The sequence below is a fragment of the Palaemon carinicauda genome, chromosome 1 (assembly GCF_036898095.1).
Source record: "Palaemon carinicauda isolate YSFRI2023 chromosome 1, ASM3689809v2, whole genome shotgun sequence".
In the NCBI taxonomy this organism is placed as follows: Eukaryota; Metazoa; Arthropoda; class Malacostraca; order Decapoda; family Palaemonidae; genus Palaemon; species Palaemon carinicauda.
Genome location: NC_090725.1, coordinates 1,385,063 through 1,402,562, shown reverse-complemented (window position 1 = coordinate 1,402,562; position 17,500 = coordinate 1,385,063). Strand labels below are relative to the sequence as shown.

Below are 17,500 nucleotides of genomic sequence, written 5' to 3'. Positions count from 1 at the left end.
GAAATAGTATGGACCGGCAGGGGTCACTTGCCTTAGTTGATAGGCACTGTACATCACAAGAACCTAGCTATGGCTATCCTTTGATGAATCTAGACAATGAATCCTCTATAGATTTAGTCAGTTAATGGAAAGAGAAGATGACAGATCGGTCCCCTGTCTCAGACGTAATGGGGTGCTAAGAATCTCCCAGTTTATAAAAACTAAAGAAAATTTGAAAAATTGCAAATTAGAATGTTAGAATCATAAATCATATTGGGAAGTTACAGCAAGCGGAGAGTAAATTTATGAAATATAGTTTGAAACACGTTGTAAGGGGATTGGTAAGGAAACTTTAGACCAAAGCAATAAATATATATATATATCTATTCAGGAAGAACAGATGGAGTTCAAAGAGAAGGGGCAGGAATGATGTTGACACCAAGAGTAGAAAAGGCATTAACTGAGTGGAGAGATGTAAATAGTAGATTGTTACCTGCAAATTTTAGATCAAAGCACTGCAATATGAGTGTTATAATTTACTATGCACCAACAAATGAATCCCCTGAAGAAAGGAAAAGTGAATACTATGAAGAACTGCAGAGTGTAATAGATGAGATCCCAGAGAGAGATATGGAAATTGTGATTGGTGACCTCAATGCTAAAGTTGGAAGGAAAAATCAAGGTATAGAGAATTTGATGAGTGTTGAGGGTCTTGGCGATGTTGCAATTAAAAATTGAGTGCTTTTTATAAGTTTTGGTTCAACAAACCACCTTGCCATTGGAAATGCTCTTTTCCAGCACAAAAACATCCACAAATATACGTGGACTTTACCAAATGGCAATTACAAAAATCAAATAGATCACATTGCCATTGATAAAGAGAGAATGAGAACTCTGAACATGTAGGAAGCTATAGAGAAGCAGATATTGGTAGTGATCACCGGATCCTCATTGCCCCTAAAACTAAAAGCACCTAACAGAAATGTAGATAGAATACCTAGGTTTAATAGAACTAAGCTTCTAGAAGATGAGCACAGAGAAACATTTGCAATTGAATGTAGGAATCGATTTGCAGTCTTAGAGACTTTAAGAGACGAAGAACAGACAATGAAGATTTGTGTGATATCAAGAACATATATCTGCCAGTTGGTAGTGAAGTCTTGGGACACGTGGTTAAAAGGAGAAAGGCCTGGATATCAAATGATTCTTGGGATACTATAAAAAGGGAGACAGAGACAGAAATTGATTGTTGAAAGTCTTCGAGGAAGTAATGAAAATTACAAGGTAGAGCATGCTAAGTATTCCAGTATTGGCAGTGAGTTCAAAAGAAAGGTCAGGAATGACAGGAGAGAATATTTAGACAGGAAAACAGATGAAGCTGACAAAGCTATGAATTCAGGGAGTGGCTATGGTTTAAGAATTCCTCATAGAATTATCAAAGAAATCTCTATGGGGGCAAAAAGAAGAATGCATATACCCATCAAAAAGATAGATGGATCTGTTATAACAGCAGAGCTAGGAGTGTTGGTGAGAATGGCAAAAAAAGGAGATCTGAATGATTGCAATAATTACAGAAGTATCACACTTACGTCAATTTTCATGGAAATATGTAGTATGCTTATTCTAAAGAGGCAAGAGGAAAAGACTACAGAAAAGCTTAGGGATGAACAAGCAGGATTTCGAAAAGGTAGAAGTTATAATGACTTGTTTAACAGCAATGTGTAGAATATAGGGATCCACTTTTGATAGAGTTCTCTTGCTTGAGGGTTCACTCGGGCACACTTCTATCTAGTTTTTCTTCCTCTTGTTTTGTTGAAGTTTTTATAGTTTTTATAGGAAATATTGATTTTAATGTTGTTATTATACTTAAAATACTCTATTTTTCTTTATTTTTCTTACTCACTGGACTATTTTCCCTGTTGGGGCCCCTGGGCTTATAGCATCCTGCTTTTCCAACTAAGGTTGTAGCTTAGCATTTAATAATAATAATAATAATAATTTGTGGACTATGAAAAAGCCTTTGATATTGTGCACCGGTCAATTTTATGGAGTTCTACGTTATTATGGAGTTCCTCTTAAATATATAAATTTGATTACGTCTGTTTATGAGCATAGCAAGTTAATGTTGGTGGAATCCTATCTAATGAATTTCCAGTGAACAGTGGGGTACTCCAATCCTTCCTAGGTACATGTGCATGAATATTCGTGCTCTTCTGCACACTCGCTCTCTTGACAGCACAAAAGAGCCTCGGCATCTGTTCTGCAGTTTTATGGATACATTTACCGCGCTAGGCGGTATTTTACCATGCTAGCCATTATATCTTAGCAATCCATGTTTGCCAACGGTTATATAAGCGGATGAGCACTCTGGTAGAGCAACGAGAACTTTGTGTGTAGAGGAAATGCCCCCTAAATCCCGATGAAGTCACTGGCAGCAGGGTGACGGATCGAGTTTGTGACGAGCCGAGAGAGGGTTGTGAACTCAAAGGCAGGATGCAATCAACTGAGTATCTTTATTAAAGAACACACTCCTTTATATACAAAACCTCAAGGCAACAGGAAAATACATGTTCGAGAAAATGACAATGTTACAGAGGCGACACGCCAACATGTCTAATCTGGTTCTTTTTAGTGCGAGGGAAGAGCGCAGATACAAGCATAATATATACAAAATAATTTATGTACGATCGTGTGACACACGGTTGGTACAAGTTCAAGGCGAGATACAAGCTGTCTCTTCGGCTTCTACTCCTGATGCCTGGCAGATGATCTTACTGGAATTGAAGGACTGGCAGGGGTCACTTGGCTGTGATAGGTGGGCACAGCACATCATGAGGAACTGGCTATCCTTTGAGGATTCTAGCCAATGAATCCTCTATGGATTTAGTCAGGCTACGGAAAGAGAAAATGACAGAATGGCCCCTAGTCCACGGCTTAGCGTGGTGCTAAGAATCTCCCAGTTTATGAATACTAAAGAAAAATTGAAAATTGGTATCTTCAACAGAACCTAAATTCAAGCCCTTCTTCTTTTATAAGAGGGATTCAATAACTATCCTTTTCTTCGCCAAATACTTCATCTCTAAATTAAACGCTATTTCGATCTTTACTAAGACTTTGTCATGTACCTATGTTCTGAAAAGAGCCATGGCGATGCTTAATATATCTTTCTCTTCCTAAATATTTCATGAATCAAAGACTATAGTCCATTTCTTTTAGCGAGTCATATTTGCACCGACTCGCAGCGGTGCCCTTTTAGCTCGGAAAAGTTTCCTGATCGCTGATTGGTTGGAAAAGATAATTCTAACCAATCAGCGACCAGGAAACTTTTCCAAGCGAAAAGGGCACAGCTGCGAGTCGGTGCAAATATGACTCGCTAAAAGAAATGGACTATAGTTCATCCCATATTTCTCAATTAAATCAAGAATTTGTTCCTTCTCTAGAAGGTAAACCACCGATCACCCGTTTTAACCTTTGAGTCCACTCCTGCACTAGGAACGCATTTAGAGGTTACGGTTTAATTGCACACTATCACGTGGGAAGCTTTTTTGTATTGTGACGGCCGAGAGAAGGTTATAACTCAAAGGCGGGATGCAATCAACTGAGTAATTTTATTAAAGAACACTCTCCTTTATATACAAAACCTCAAGGCAACAGGAATTTTCATGTTCGAAAAACAGACAATGTTAGAGAGGAGAAACGCAGACATGTTTATTCTGGTTCTTTTTAGTGCGAGGGAAGAGCGCAGATACAAGCATAATATATACAAAATAATTTATGTACGATCGTGTGACACACGGTTGGTACAGTATTATGTACAGAAATAAGGTTATCAGATATGCTCACGATACAAAATTCACTGTAAGAATGAGGCAAATATAGGGCAGAGCAAGGGTATCTTCATGCTGGGGAAAATAAATGACTATAGTCCATTTCTTTTAGCGATGCATATTTGCACCGACTCGCGGCGGTGCCCTTTTAGCTCGGAAAAGTTTCCTGATCGCTGATTGGTTAGAATTATCTTGTCCAACCAATCAGCGATCCGGAAACTTTTCCGAGCTAAAAGGGCACCGCTGCAAGTCGGGGCAAATATGCCTCGCAAAAAGAAATGGACTATAGTAAGGGCATACATCAAGCCATCAACTAAGTTGGGCACTGAGCAGACAAAGAGAATTGCGTGCACTTTCAAAAATTATTCATGAACGTTAAAAGAAATACAAGTGAAGTTTTGTATACAATTTTGTAGAATAGTATCACCTGGTTAAAAGTAAATCCACAGTTGGCAACCAATGGAGGCCTGTATGTATGTATGTATATGTATATGTATATATATATATGTATATATATATATATATATATATATATATATATATATATATATATATATATAAATATATATATATACACACGTGTACCGACTTTTCGTCCGATATCACTTCGTCCACGTCTTTTTGTCCAATATCTTTTCGTCCGATGGACTTTTGGTCCAACGACATATATATATATATATATATATATATATATATATATATATATATATATATATATATATATATATATATATATATAAATATATATATATATATATATATATATATATATATACACACATATATATATATATATATGTATATATATATATTTGAGATGACACCAGTTTTATGTAAGTCTTTAGAGATGGTTTAATTAGTTGTATGGCCTTACGTTTACCCTAAGTGGCGCTAGTAACCATTCACAAATTAGTAGGATGAAAAAAGGCAATCTGTAAATCGAACAAACGACCTTGCAGATGTAAGCTTCTTAATCTACTGTACGACTAAGTCATGGCCCTTACAAACACACGCACATACCTACACACACACATATATATATACATACATATATATATATATATATATATATATGTATGTATATATAAATATATATATATATATATATATATATATATATATATATATATATATATATATATGCGCAGGTGTGTATACATGTGTATATAGATATACATATAGAAAATTATAAGTTTACGTATATATATACAGTATATATGTTTATATATATATATATATATAAATACATATATACACATATACATTTATACATGTGTATATAAAGAGATATACATACAGATATTTATGTAAGTTTACGGGTATATATACATATATATATATATATATATATATTAGATATTTATATTCACATACACACACACACACACACACACATATATATATATATATGTATTTGTGTATATATATGTATATATATATATATATATATATATATATATGCGTGTGTGAGTGTACAGTATACATATATATGTATGTATATATATATATATATATATATATATATATATATATATACATATATATACATATATATATGTATATATGCGCATATATATATAAATATATATATATATATATATATATATATATATATATATATTTATATATATATATATATATATATATATATATATATATATATATATATATATATATATATACAATGTTCAAACCAGAACTGGAATTCTAAAATCCCTGATAATTCGAGAATAAAAGTTTTGGAACGGGGTGAATATATGAGAGGTGTAAATTTATCATCAATGATATTTAAGACCTCATCACCCATTTTACTATCGCCCATGAATTTCTTTCTTAATCTCCCAGTATAAACTAAAATTTTCGACTAAAAATATTTTTCTGCTATATGACAAAAAACTTTTTCGATCTTTATCCGCCTGTCGCACAAGTTTAAAAATAAGTTCGCCACCAAAAGCCGTTTTCTGTTGCTAGCGAAATTCTCTACTCGAGAAGTATTAGTAAGCCTCTAAACCTCCAGTTTTTCTTTGTAGATGAAACTAATTGAGCTGTAGTGTAGGGGCCGAATGTTATCTTAGCATTTCTTATCACCTATAAGGATGGGATGGAGAGCTTTTGGTAAACAAAATGAAATCATGAAAAGTAAAATGCCACTCTATCTAAAAAGAAAAGTATTCAATAATATCGTCGTACCAGTCCTAACTTATGGATCAGAAACTTGGAGCCTTACTAAAGCTTTAGAACGTGAACTGGTTACAACTCAAAGAGCTATGGAAGGAATAATGATGAGATTAACACGAAGAGACAGAAAACGGGCAACATGAATATGAGAGCAAACTAAAGTAGAGGATATTCTAACAAGAAAAAAAAAAAAAAAAAAAAAGGAGAGATGGACATGGCCTGGGTATATAATGAGAATGACAGGTAATAGATGGATATGAAGAATAATTGAAGGGGTGCGCAGAGATTGCAATAGAAACAGGGGAAGGAAGAGAAGACGATGGATTGACCAGCTATGAAGATTGGCAGGTATAGATGGGCAGGGCATAGAGAGACCATAAGCGACGGGAGTGGACGGACATGTCTGAGGCCTTTGTCCTGCAACGGGTTACTGATCATGATGATACTGGTACAGTAGGAAATAACAGAGAGAGAGAGAGAGAGAGAGAGAGAGAGAGAGAGAGAGAGAGAGAGAGAGAGAGAGAGAGAGAGAGAGAGCAATATCAACAATGAAATTTTTTTGTCACACACGTGTTGAAACTTGGCACATAGCAATAAAAATAATCCTTATTTATTTTTTTCGGCGAGTATATTTCCAATACATCTATACAACAATAAAGAAAAAATAAACGCTTGTATTTTAAACATATCTGAACTAAAAAAATATGGCATTATAAGAATTTTATAATTTTTTTCCAGAATGTCGACGAAATGTACAGGCGTATTTTCATATACACTTCACCAAAATTGGACCTCAATGCCTTTCGTATAAAGGAAGGCTCTAGAGACTTCTAGATATTTTAGTAATGTATCCGTCTTGTGCATCCATTCCTCCGCTTGTACCATATGAAATTACCCTTGGTCAACTTATTTTTAAAGCTGCATATGCCTTCTTCACTGTCAAGATTACAAGATGCTTATTAGATGAGAATATCCAAACGGCTTTGGTACGGCCACTAGACTTATCAGTAAATCGCTAGTCCTACTTTTCCCTCGCTGCAACTCATACTCTTTCCTCCTCCTCCTCCTCCCCCTCTTCCTCTTCCTCCTCCTCTACTCCTCTTCCTCCCCCTCCTCCTCCTCCTCCTCATCCTCCCCCTCCTAAGAAGCTTATTAGATGAGAAGAAAATATCCAAACGGCTTTGGTATGGCCACTAGATTTATCAGTAAATCGCTAGTCCTACTTTTCCCTCGCTGCAACTCATACTCTTTCCTCCTCCTCCTCCCCCTCTTCCTCTTCCTCCTCCTCTACTCCTCTTCCTCCCCCTCCTCCTCCTCCTCCTCATCCTCCCCCTCCTAAGAAGCTTATTAGATGAGAAGAAAATATCCAAACGGCTTTGGTATGGCCACTAGACTTATCAGTAAATCGCTAGTCCTACTTTTCCCTCGCTGCAACTCATACTCTTTCCTCCTTCCCCTCCTCCTCCTCCTCTCCCTCCTCCTCATCCTCCCCCTCCTAAGATGCTTATTAGATGAGAAGAAAATATCCAAACGGCTTTGGTACGGCAACTAGATTTATCAGTAAATCGCTAGTCCTACTTTTCCCTCGCTACAACTCATACTCTTTCCTCCTTCCCCTCCTCCTCCTCCTCTCCCTCCTCCTCATCCTCCCCCTCCTAAGATGCTTATTAGATGAGAAGAAAATATCCAAACGGCTTTGGTACGGCAACTAGATTTATCAGTAAATCGCTAGTCCTACTTTTCCCTCGCTACAACTCATACTCTTTCCTCCTTCCCCTCCTCCTCCTCCTCTCCCTCCTCCTCATCCTCCCCCTCCTAAGATGCTTATTAGATGAGAAGAAAATATCCAAACGGCTTTGGTACGGCAACTAGATTTATCAGTAAATCGCTAGTCCTACTTTTCCCTCGCTACAACTCATACTCTTTCCTCCTTCCCCTCCTCCTCCTCCTCTCCCTCCTCCTCATCCTCCCCCTCCTAAGATGCTTATTAGATGAGAAGAAAATATCCAAACGGCTTTGGTACGGCAACTAGATTTATCAGTAAATCGCTAGTCCTACTTTTCCCTCGCTACAACTCATACTCTTTCCTCCTTCCCCTCCTCCTCCTCCTCTCCCTCCTCCTCATCCTCCCCCTCCTAAGATGCTTATTAGATGAGAAGAAAATATCCAAACGGCTTTGGTACGGCAACTAGATTTATCAGTAAATCGCTAGTCCTACTTTTCCCTCGCTACAACTCATACTCTTTCCTCCTTCCCCTCCTCCTCCTCCTCTCCCTCCTCCTCATCCTCCCCCTCCTAAGATGCTTATTAGATGAGAAGAAAATATCCAAACGGCTTTGGTACGGCAACTAGATTTATCAGTAAATCGCTAGTCCTACTTTTCCCTCGCTACAACTCATACTCTTTCCTCCTTCCCCTCCTCCTCCTCCTCTCCCTCCTCCTCATCCTCCCCCTCCTAAGATGCTTATTAGATGAGAAGAAAATATCCAAACGGCTTTGGTACGGCAACTAGATTTATCAGTAAATCGCTAGTCCTACTTTTCCCTCGCTACAACTCATACTCTTTCCTCCTTCCCCTCCTCCTCCTCCTCTCCCTCCTCCTCATCCTCCCCCTCCTAAGATGCTTATTAGATGAGAAGAAAATATCCAAACGGCTTTGGTACGGCAACTAGATTTATCAGTAAATTGCTAGTTCTACTTTTCCCTCGCTGCAACTCATACTCTTTCCTCCTCCTCCTCCCCCTCCTCCTCTTCCCCCTCCTCCTCCCCCTATTCTCTCTTTCTGGTATATCAACCTCGCGTATTTGTTAAACCTATTAACGATTAATATTTGAACTTTAAAAATGGGAAATCCTCTTTCTTTCATAAAGCATAAGTACTTTACATCTTTTCTTTTTAGCCCACGACTTTTGTTTGGCCCTTACAGATAATTTTTCTTTATTGATGATTATAATATTTGCCCTTTTTTCAGATATCCATTTCTTCTAATTGCAAAGGTCGTGGCTCTTACAAGGGACTGCTAGGTAAGGAGGAGGCTGCTTTATTCAAACAATGCAACACGCAACGGTGTTCTCCTATAACCGTAGAGAACCATCATAATATGTATATATATATATATATATATATATATATATATATATATATATATATATACATATATGTATGTATGTATATATGTATATATATACTGTATACAAACAAACATACATATATACGTATACACACACACACACACACATATATATATATATACATACATATATATACACATATACAGTATATATATATATATATATATATATATATATATATATATATATATATATATATATATATATATATATATACACTTACTTAGTTTATATATATATGATATATAATATCTATAAATATATATATATATATATATATATATGATATATGCATATATATATATATATATATATATATATATAATACATATATAATATATATATGTGTGTGTGCAACAAAAATGTTCCTTAATGTGGCCGTAACCCGATCCCTAGTCCACATAGGACATATACTTCACGTGATATATTTCCCTTCTTTTTACAACATTGAAATAAATTCCGATAATTACACTGCAATCTTTTCCCAAGCCCAACAAAAATCAAAGTTTTTAATTTTTCTCTTCAAGCAGTTGGTCTTAGAAATCACGCAAGTTTTTCTGCTATTTTGTATCTGCAATGTTCATTTGGTATCTGCAATGTTCAATACGAGGGTCAAAATTTTTTAAGTGACGCATGGTGAACATGTTACTTATCATGTTTATAATTTAATTACAGTTATAGAGCACATACATTGTCAAACGATTTTACGAAAGTACACTTTAAAATATACTAATTTATTTATACATTATGCAAAATATACTATTTGACCATACATTTAGCTTGTGTTATAATGTCCAACTAAAGCGAAAATTGTAGACGTTTATATTTCAATTGTCCCTTCTGTTTGCATTTTCAACTTTAATTAGGCGAAAAACAGCCGTAAAAATAACTTTAATAAATCCTAAACTTCATTATATTCATGACATGATCTAGATATTAATCTTTGGCACCGTCGTTCAATTAGTTCATTATGCATGTTGCATAAGATTTTTCATAACTCTGACCATCCTTTACATTCAGATCTCCCTGGACAATTCTATCCTGTTCGTAATACTAGGCAGGCAGTTAATTCTAATAGCCAGGCCTTCTCCATCATGAGGCTCAATACTACGCAGTACTCTAGAAGTTTTATTCCAGCTGTTACCAAGTTGTGGAATGATCTTCCTAATCGGGTAGTTGAATCAGTAGAACTTCAAAAGTTCAAAGTTGGAGCAAATGCTTTTTTGTTGATCAGGCGGACATGAGTCTTTTTATAGTTTATTTATGACATATTTGTTTTTGATGTTGTTAATAGTTTATATATGACATGTCTGTTTTGACGTTGTTGCCTTTTTTTTTAGAATTATTTATTGTTAATTTGTTTTCTTCATTTATTTATTTCCTTATTTCCTTACTGGACTATTTTTCCCTATTGGGGCCCCTGGGCTTATAGCATCTTGCTTTTCCAACTAGGGTTGTAGCTTGGATAGTAATAATAATAATGATAATAATATATCCCTGATCTAGATATTAATCTCTGGAGCCGTCGTTCTGTCAACTCTTTATGCATGTTGCATTAGATTGTTCATAATTCTGACCAGTGAACATCCTTTACATTCAGACCTTCCCAGACTGTAACATCCTGTACGTTGCACATTAGGTATTCATTTAATTCTAACAGCCTTGCCTTTTCCACCATAAGGCTCAATACTACACAATATTCAACAAGTTTTACTCCAGCTGTTACCAGATTGTGGAATAATCCTAATCGCGTTCTTAAATCTGTGGAACTTCAAAAGTTCAAACTTACAATAACTTTTTTTTTTCTTTTTTTTCTTTTTTTTTTTTTTTTTGAACAGGTTGACGTCTCTCTTCATAACTTATATATGACAGTTCGGTTTTAAGTTGATAATCTTTATTCATTATTCGTTACTTATATGGTTTATTTCCTTGTTTCCTTTCCTCACGAGGCTATTTTTCCTTAGCGGAGCCCGTTGGCTTATATTTCCCGGGTTTTCCAACTAGCGTTGTAGCTTAGCTGCTAATAATAATAATAATAATAATAATAATAATAATAATAATAATAATAATAATTACAATAATAATAATAATAATAATAATAATAATAATAATAATAATAATTTGTTAAATTTATTCAATTCAACGCCCGTTACTTTTCAGATTACGGCTTCTCCTTGCCTTCAAATCCTGAGTCTAGACCCTAATTGAGGAGAGAAGAGCTTGAGTCTAACCTCACTATTAAAAAAGATAACTTCGGTAAGGATATCGTTATGTTGCATCTAAGGTAATAATATATATATATATATATATATATATATATATATATATATATATATATATATATATATATATATAGCCAGTTTTCTTCGTAGCTGATGTTTACAACGAAGGCATATATATATATATATATATATATATGTATATGTATATATATATACATATATATATATATATATATATATATATATATATATATATATATATATATATATATATATATATATATATATATAGCCAGTTTTCTTCCTAGCTGACGTTTTCAACGAAGGGTTATAATACGTTTATTAGACATTTTCTCATCTTTGATAGGGAACTTTTAATGCCAACGTTTACGTCATACATACGTCATCAAAGCGCATGCGCGACGTTCTGCAGACAGGATCTACCAGGGCTGCCATTCATACGATAATTATCGTACATGTACGATTATTTTAGGTCCAGTACGATGTACGATACATACCTTAGGTATACACAAATGTGTGTTTAATTGAATAATTATACTAAAATATATTGAAAAGTCAATCATGTAACTCCTTAATAATTATATTGAAACTGTGTACGATAATTTTGGTTGAAAAACGACAATTTTAAGGCTCATGTACGATAATCCAGTCGAATAATCTGGCAACCCTGCGATCTACCGTATAAAAAGAAGTTCGGCCCATTTGCGTTCTCGTACTCTGCGAGGTTGCATCACCAGACGAGGAACGGGTAAGCTATTGGTCTAATCTCCTGCAATATGGTGAATACTTTGCAAGGGCGTGCTGTTCTGATGGGAACTTGTCGTTTTAGTTACTGTCATGGCATTGGTGTACACTGCGGTCAATCAGAAATTGGAATTCATTTACGCATACCATCTAGAATTTAATATATTCCCACTTTTTAAATTATAATCTCCCTTTTTTTTACATTCTGTTGCATTAAAATCTGACTGATTCTCTATCTCAACAATAAGCATTTGATTTAATGACAGATAGACCAATAAGCCTATATTATCGTAATTCTCTATCTCAACAATAAGCATTTGATTTAATGACAGATAGACCAATAAGCCTATATTATCGTAATTCTCTATCTCAACAATAAGCATTTGATTTACTGACAGATAGACCAATAAGCCTATATTATCGTAATAAGTTGCAGCAAAAAATTATATTTGAATTACTTACAAAATCGTATAGCAATTCCCCCAAACCCAAGAACAAACGTTAATTAATCAAAGCCTTAAGCGTCTAGTTCTTCCGTTCGTATCAAAAGATCAAATTCGTCGAATTCCGAGTTACAACAGTCTTTTATCAAACAAGCATGAAGGGCGTTCCTCAAAAAAAGAGAGAGAGAGAGAGAGAGAGAGAGAGAGAGAGAGAGAGAGAGAGAGAGAGAGAGAGAATCCAAGCTCCAATGTGTCGGAATTTTGGGATACGAGATACAAAAGGAAAATTATTTTTCAAATAGAATAACGAATTGACATTACACTAAATCTTTCACTAATTCGGCATTACTTTGGTTTCGTTTCACTGAATACGTGGTCTATTCATTTGTGCCGTGTGTCACATTGCTATCGACTTTAGACCGACATTTCAGTTCAGTCAGTGTCACATTTCTATCGACTTTAGACCGACATTTCAGTTTAGTCAGTGTCAAATTTCTATCGACTTTAGACCGACATTTCAGTTTAGTCAGTGTCACATTTCTATCGACTTTAGACCGACATTTCAGTTTAGTCAGTGTCAAATTTCTATCGACTTTAGACCGACATTTCAGTTTAGTCAGTGTCACATTTCTATCGACTTTAGACCGACATTTCAGTTTAGTCAGTGTCAAATTTCTATCGACTTTAGACCGACATTTCAGTTTAGTCAGTGTCACATTTCTATCGACTTTAGACCGACATTTCAGTTTAGTCAGTGTCAAATTTCTATCGACTTTAGACCGACATTTCAGTTTAGTCAGTGTCACATTTCTATCGACTTTAGACCGACATTTCAGTTTAGTCAGTGTCAAATTTCTATCGACTTTAGACCGACTTTTCAGTTTAGTCAGTGTCACATTTCTATCGACTTTAGACCGACATTTCAGTTTAGTCAGTGTCAAATTTCTATCGACTTTAGACCGACATTTCAGTTTAGTCAGTGTCAAATTTCTATCGACTTTAGACCGACTTTTCAGTTTAGTCAGTGTCACATTTCTATCGACTTTAGACCGACATTTCAGTTTAGTCAGTGTCACATTTCTATCGACTTTAGACCGACATTTCAGTTTAGTCAGTGTCAAATTTCTATCGACTTTAGACCGACTTTTCAGTTTAGTCAGTGTCACATTTCTATCGACTTTAGACCGACATTTCAGTTTAGTCAGTGTCACATTTCTATCGACTTTAGACCGACATTTCAGTTTAGTCAGTGTCACATTTCTATCGACTTTAGACCGACATTTCAGTTTAGTCAATCCAGGGCAATAATATGGTTGGCGCTATTCATTTCATTCTTCCATATGGTCAGGTTTATTAGTTTTGATTATTATTATTATCATTATTACTATCCAAGTTACAACCCTAGTTGGAAAAGCAAGATGCCACAAGCCCGGGGGCTCCAACAGGGAAAAATAGCCCAGTGAGGAAAGGAAATAAGGAAATAAATAAATGAAGAGAAAAAATTAATAATAAATCATTCTAAAAAAAGTAACGTCAAAACAGACATGTCATATATAAACTATTAACAACATAAAAGACAAATATATCATAAATCAACTATAAAAAGACTCATGTCCGCCTGGTCAACAAAAAGCATTTGCTCCAACTTTGATTGCTGAAATATAGCTCTCATTGTTTTGCTAAGTTGAAAGTAGATTACGGATACAATCTACTTCAACAGTACAAAAATTTTCCATATACATTTAAAAAAACGTTCAACTAATACAGTGATATAGAATTCCCTTACAAATGTTAGAATGGAAACAAAAACTAAGCGGACGTCCATTCAAAGCAATTTTTTTTTCTCAATAAACAACTTTTTTAAACTGGCATTTAAAACTTCTGACGCTTTCTTTAGACGCAGGCTGTTCTAAAATGGAATTATTTATCAAAATAGAAGACTTTAGACGCAGGCTGTTCTAAAATGGAATTATTTATCAAAATAGAAGACTTTAGACGCAGGCTGTTCTAAAATGGAATTATTTATCAAAATAGAAGACACCTCTGAGAAAAACACTATCAATTATCAGAATTCAAGTCACGAAACGGTAAACAAAACGTGAACCCAAGCACCCGTCATATAATACTGTAAAAATAATTCTTATCTGCTCGTTAGTAGATGTTTTATTAGTAACTGAAGAACTGAGAGAGGGAAGGGAAGACAAAAGGTGGATATCACTTGACCGTACAGACACTGCAATAAATGTTTAATGGTTTAATGGTTTTAATGGTCGCTCATGAATGGCAGAGGCAAGGGACAGTGACATTGCCCTAGCAAGCAGGACAATGCCCTAGAGACTGACCACCCAAGCTAGGACCAAAGAGGGCCAGGCAGCGGCTGCTGATGACTCAACAGATAGACCTATAGGCTCCCCCAAACCCCCCAAACCTTAGCTCACAAGGATGGTAAGGTTGCAGACACTAATGTCACGAACGAGTCTGAGCGGGACTCGAACCCCCGTCCGGCAAACACCAGACAGAGACGTTACCAATCAGGCCACAACAACCCATTAGTATCATCGTAGTTCGGCGAACAAAGGAACGACCAATTCCTAATATGAATATACGGAAACTCTGATAATGCTAGTCCTTTGTGCTTTATCTTCCAAGGAAATAACTTGTGTATCAAATTTCCTAGGCGTATGTGGACAACTACAACTAAATTGATAAAGTGGAAGACAATAAGGGAATTAAGGGAAAAAAGAAAAGCACTGAACGAAAACCTATAAGAATTTGAGTGCTTCTCTTCGCAGTCAATGGGATTATAATTACTTCGGGTATTGAGAGACGAAAGATCTTTAAAAATGTTAACAGAGATTTATAGGCTGTGAAAGATGAATAACAAAAGATGGGTGGAAAAACATAGAGAGAAATGGCTAGAAATGAGAATTATAATAGATAGAAGAAATAAAGTTTTCAAATAGACGTAGAAATAAAGAATACACGAAGAGAGAAATCCATAACACCAGCATCTTTAATGGCTGGGGACATTCATGTAAGCCTATATTGAAGAAATGGGCATAATTAATATACGTAACAACTAAAAATAGCAGATATTTTTCTCTCAGGTCCAACTGCAAGGATAACGTTTTAAAGCGGATAAAAGTTTGTCAACGCTCAACAATATCGTTAAAAATCAGTGGAAAAAAAAACTAAGATAAATCTAAAATCATACTAATATTCGATTTGGCTCATCCGTTACCCACATAGACTATTCGAAATTAGTGTGAATCAAGCAATAGGAGGAAAAACGTTCAGTTATGCTGCACCGAGACTCTTCAACGACCTTCCACTCGATGTCAAGAATAGCAAAAATGTGGCAGCTTTCAAGAAAAACCTGAAGACTTATCTTTTTAGAAAATGTTATAACAGTGACCTGAAAACTATTAAGCCTGAATACAAATGCTAGCGAAATAACTGATAATGATACAGAGCAAAATATTAACTGGAAAGAAATTATTTTCCCACACCAAGGCCCGCCTGAACAGACTTTTAGTGTCTGATGGAGGGCGAGAAATAAACCCGTAAAAGTAAAAGTAAGTAGATCTAATTTAAAATTAGACTGATATATTGCAGTTACAGAACTGAAACTTAGATACTAAAAAGGAGCATATTTTTCAAATTATAGTTTGTGAAAACTTCCCTCGTGAATTGGATTGGATCTATGAATAATATAGGCTAACCCGACGGTGGAGTCTAAGAGAAAACCCATTAATGATATTATGGAGGTTGGACAGCAATGTGGAAATACGGTATAATAAGCTATAACTTGGTGAGGCACGTACATTGGCCGTTAAATTGTTCGATCGGAAAATATGTGGTTCGTCTGAACTGGCGCAACACAATGCTTGACTTCTTTTTATATATATATATATATATATATATATATATATATATATATATATACCTGTGTGTATGTATATCTATATACAGTATATATATATATATATATATATATATATATATATATATATATATATATATATATATACCTGTGTATGTGTATATATATATATATATATATATATATATATATATATATATATATGTATATATATATATAATGTGCCTATATATATGTGCCTATATATATGTATATATATATATATATATATATATATATATATATATATATATATATATATATATATATATATATATATTTCACTGCGTTGTAAAGGTTAGTAATATCGATCATTGGGGAATTTTATTATAATCTAAAGAAAATTTGTAATGATGCTCTTGTTAAAATCTACCCCATGGTCTGAGGCATTTTTAACAGATCAATTTTAAGCATTCAATTAGGTGTATAAATTTCTACTTGAATTCATATAACCTTCTTTAATACTCAACTTGCAGTCTATCAGGCTAAATACCTACTCCTTTGGGGGGAGGGCGCTAGCTCACTTGGTGAATAATAATAATAATAATAATAATAATAATAATAATAATAATAATAATAATAATAATAATAACTACAGTTATCAGTAACGCACTTCAGACGTTATCAATGTTCGGTTATTTTGTATTATTCTTTGGTAAGAACATCAAAACCAGCTACTTCTGAATAATACTCTTAAATTAATCGTCCGAGGATTAACAGAAAATCTACTGAAAAAAACTACAACGAAAGTGGATCTTTGAGGTAAAAAAAAAAAGTTGTGGGTATTTATTGGTTAACTGTAGACCGTATTTGTTTACACGTAGCCTACAAGCCTAAACTGTTAGTCTGATAATGTTATCCATTCATGAGACAATGACTTAACCTTAAAGCTCCACACAAAAGTAAAATCGTTGAAAATTATCTCAAAACAAAAATCTTTCCATTGCAGAAAATGATTTGTATCGTTGCACTAACCTGCATCATACTTCTCGAAAACTTCGTTTCGGCGGAAAACGTGGTCGGCTTGAAATTC

At 34.6% G+C, this 17,500-nt stretch overlaps 1 pseudogene; it reads left to right on the top strand.

Annotated features, from left to right (window-relative positions):
• Positions 1-17,500, top strand: part of LOC137646057 (glutamate receptor ionotropic, delta-2-like) — a 93,268-nt pseudogene that overhangs the window by 29,719 nt on the left and 46,049 nt on the right.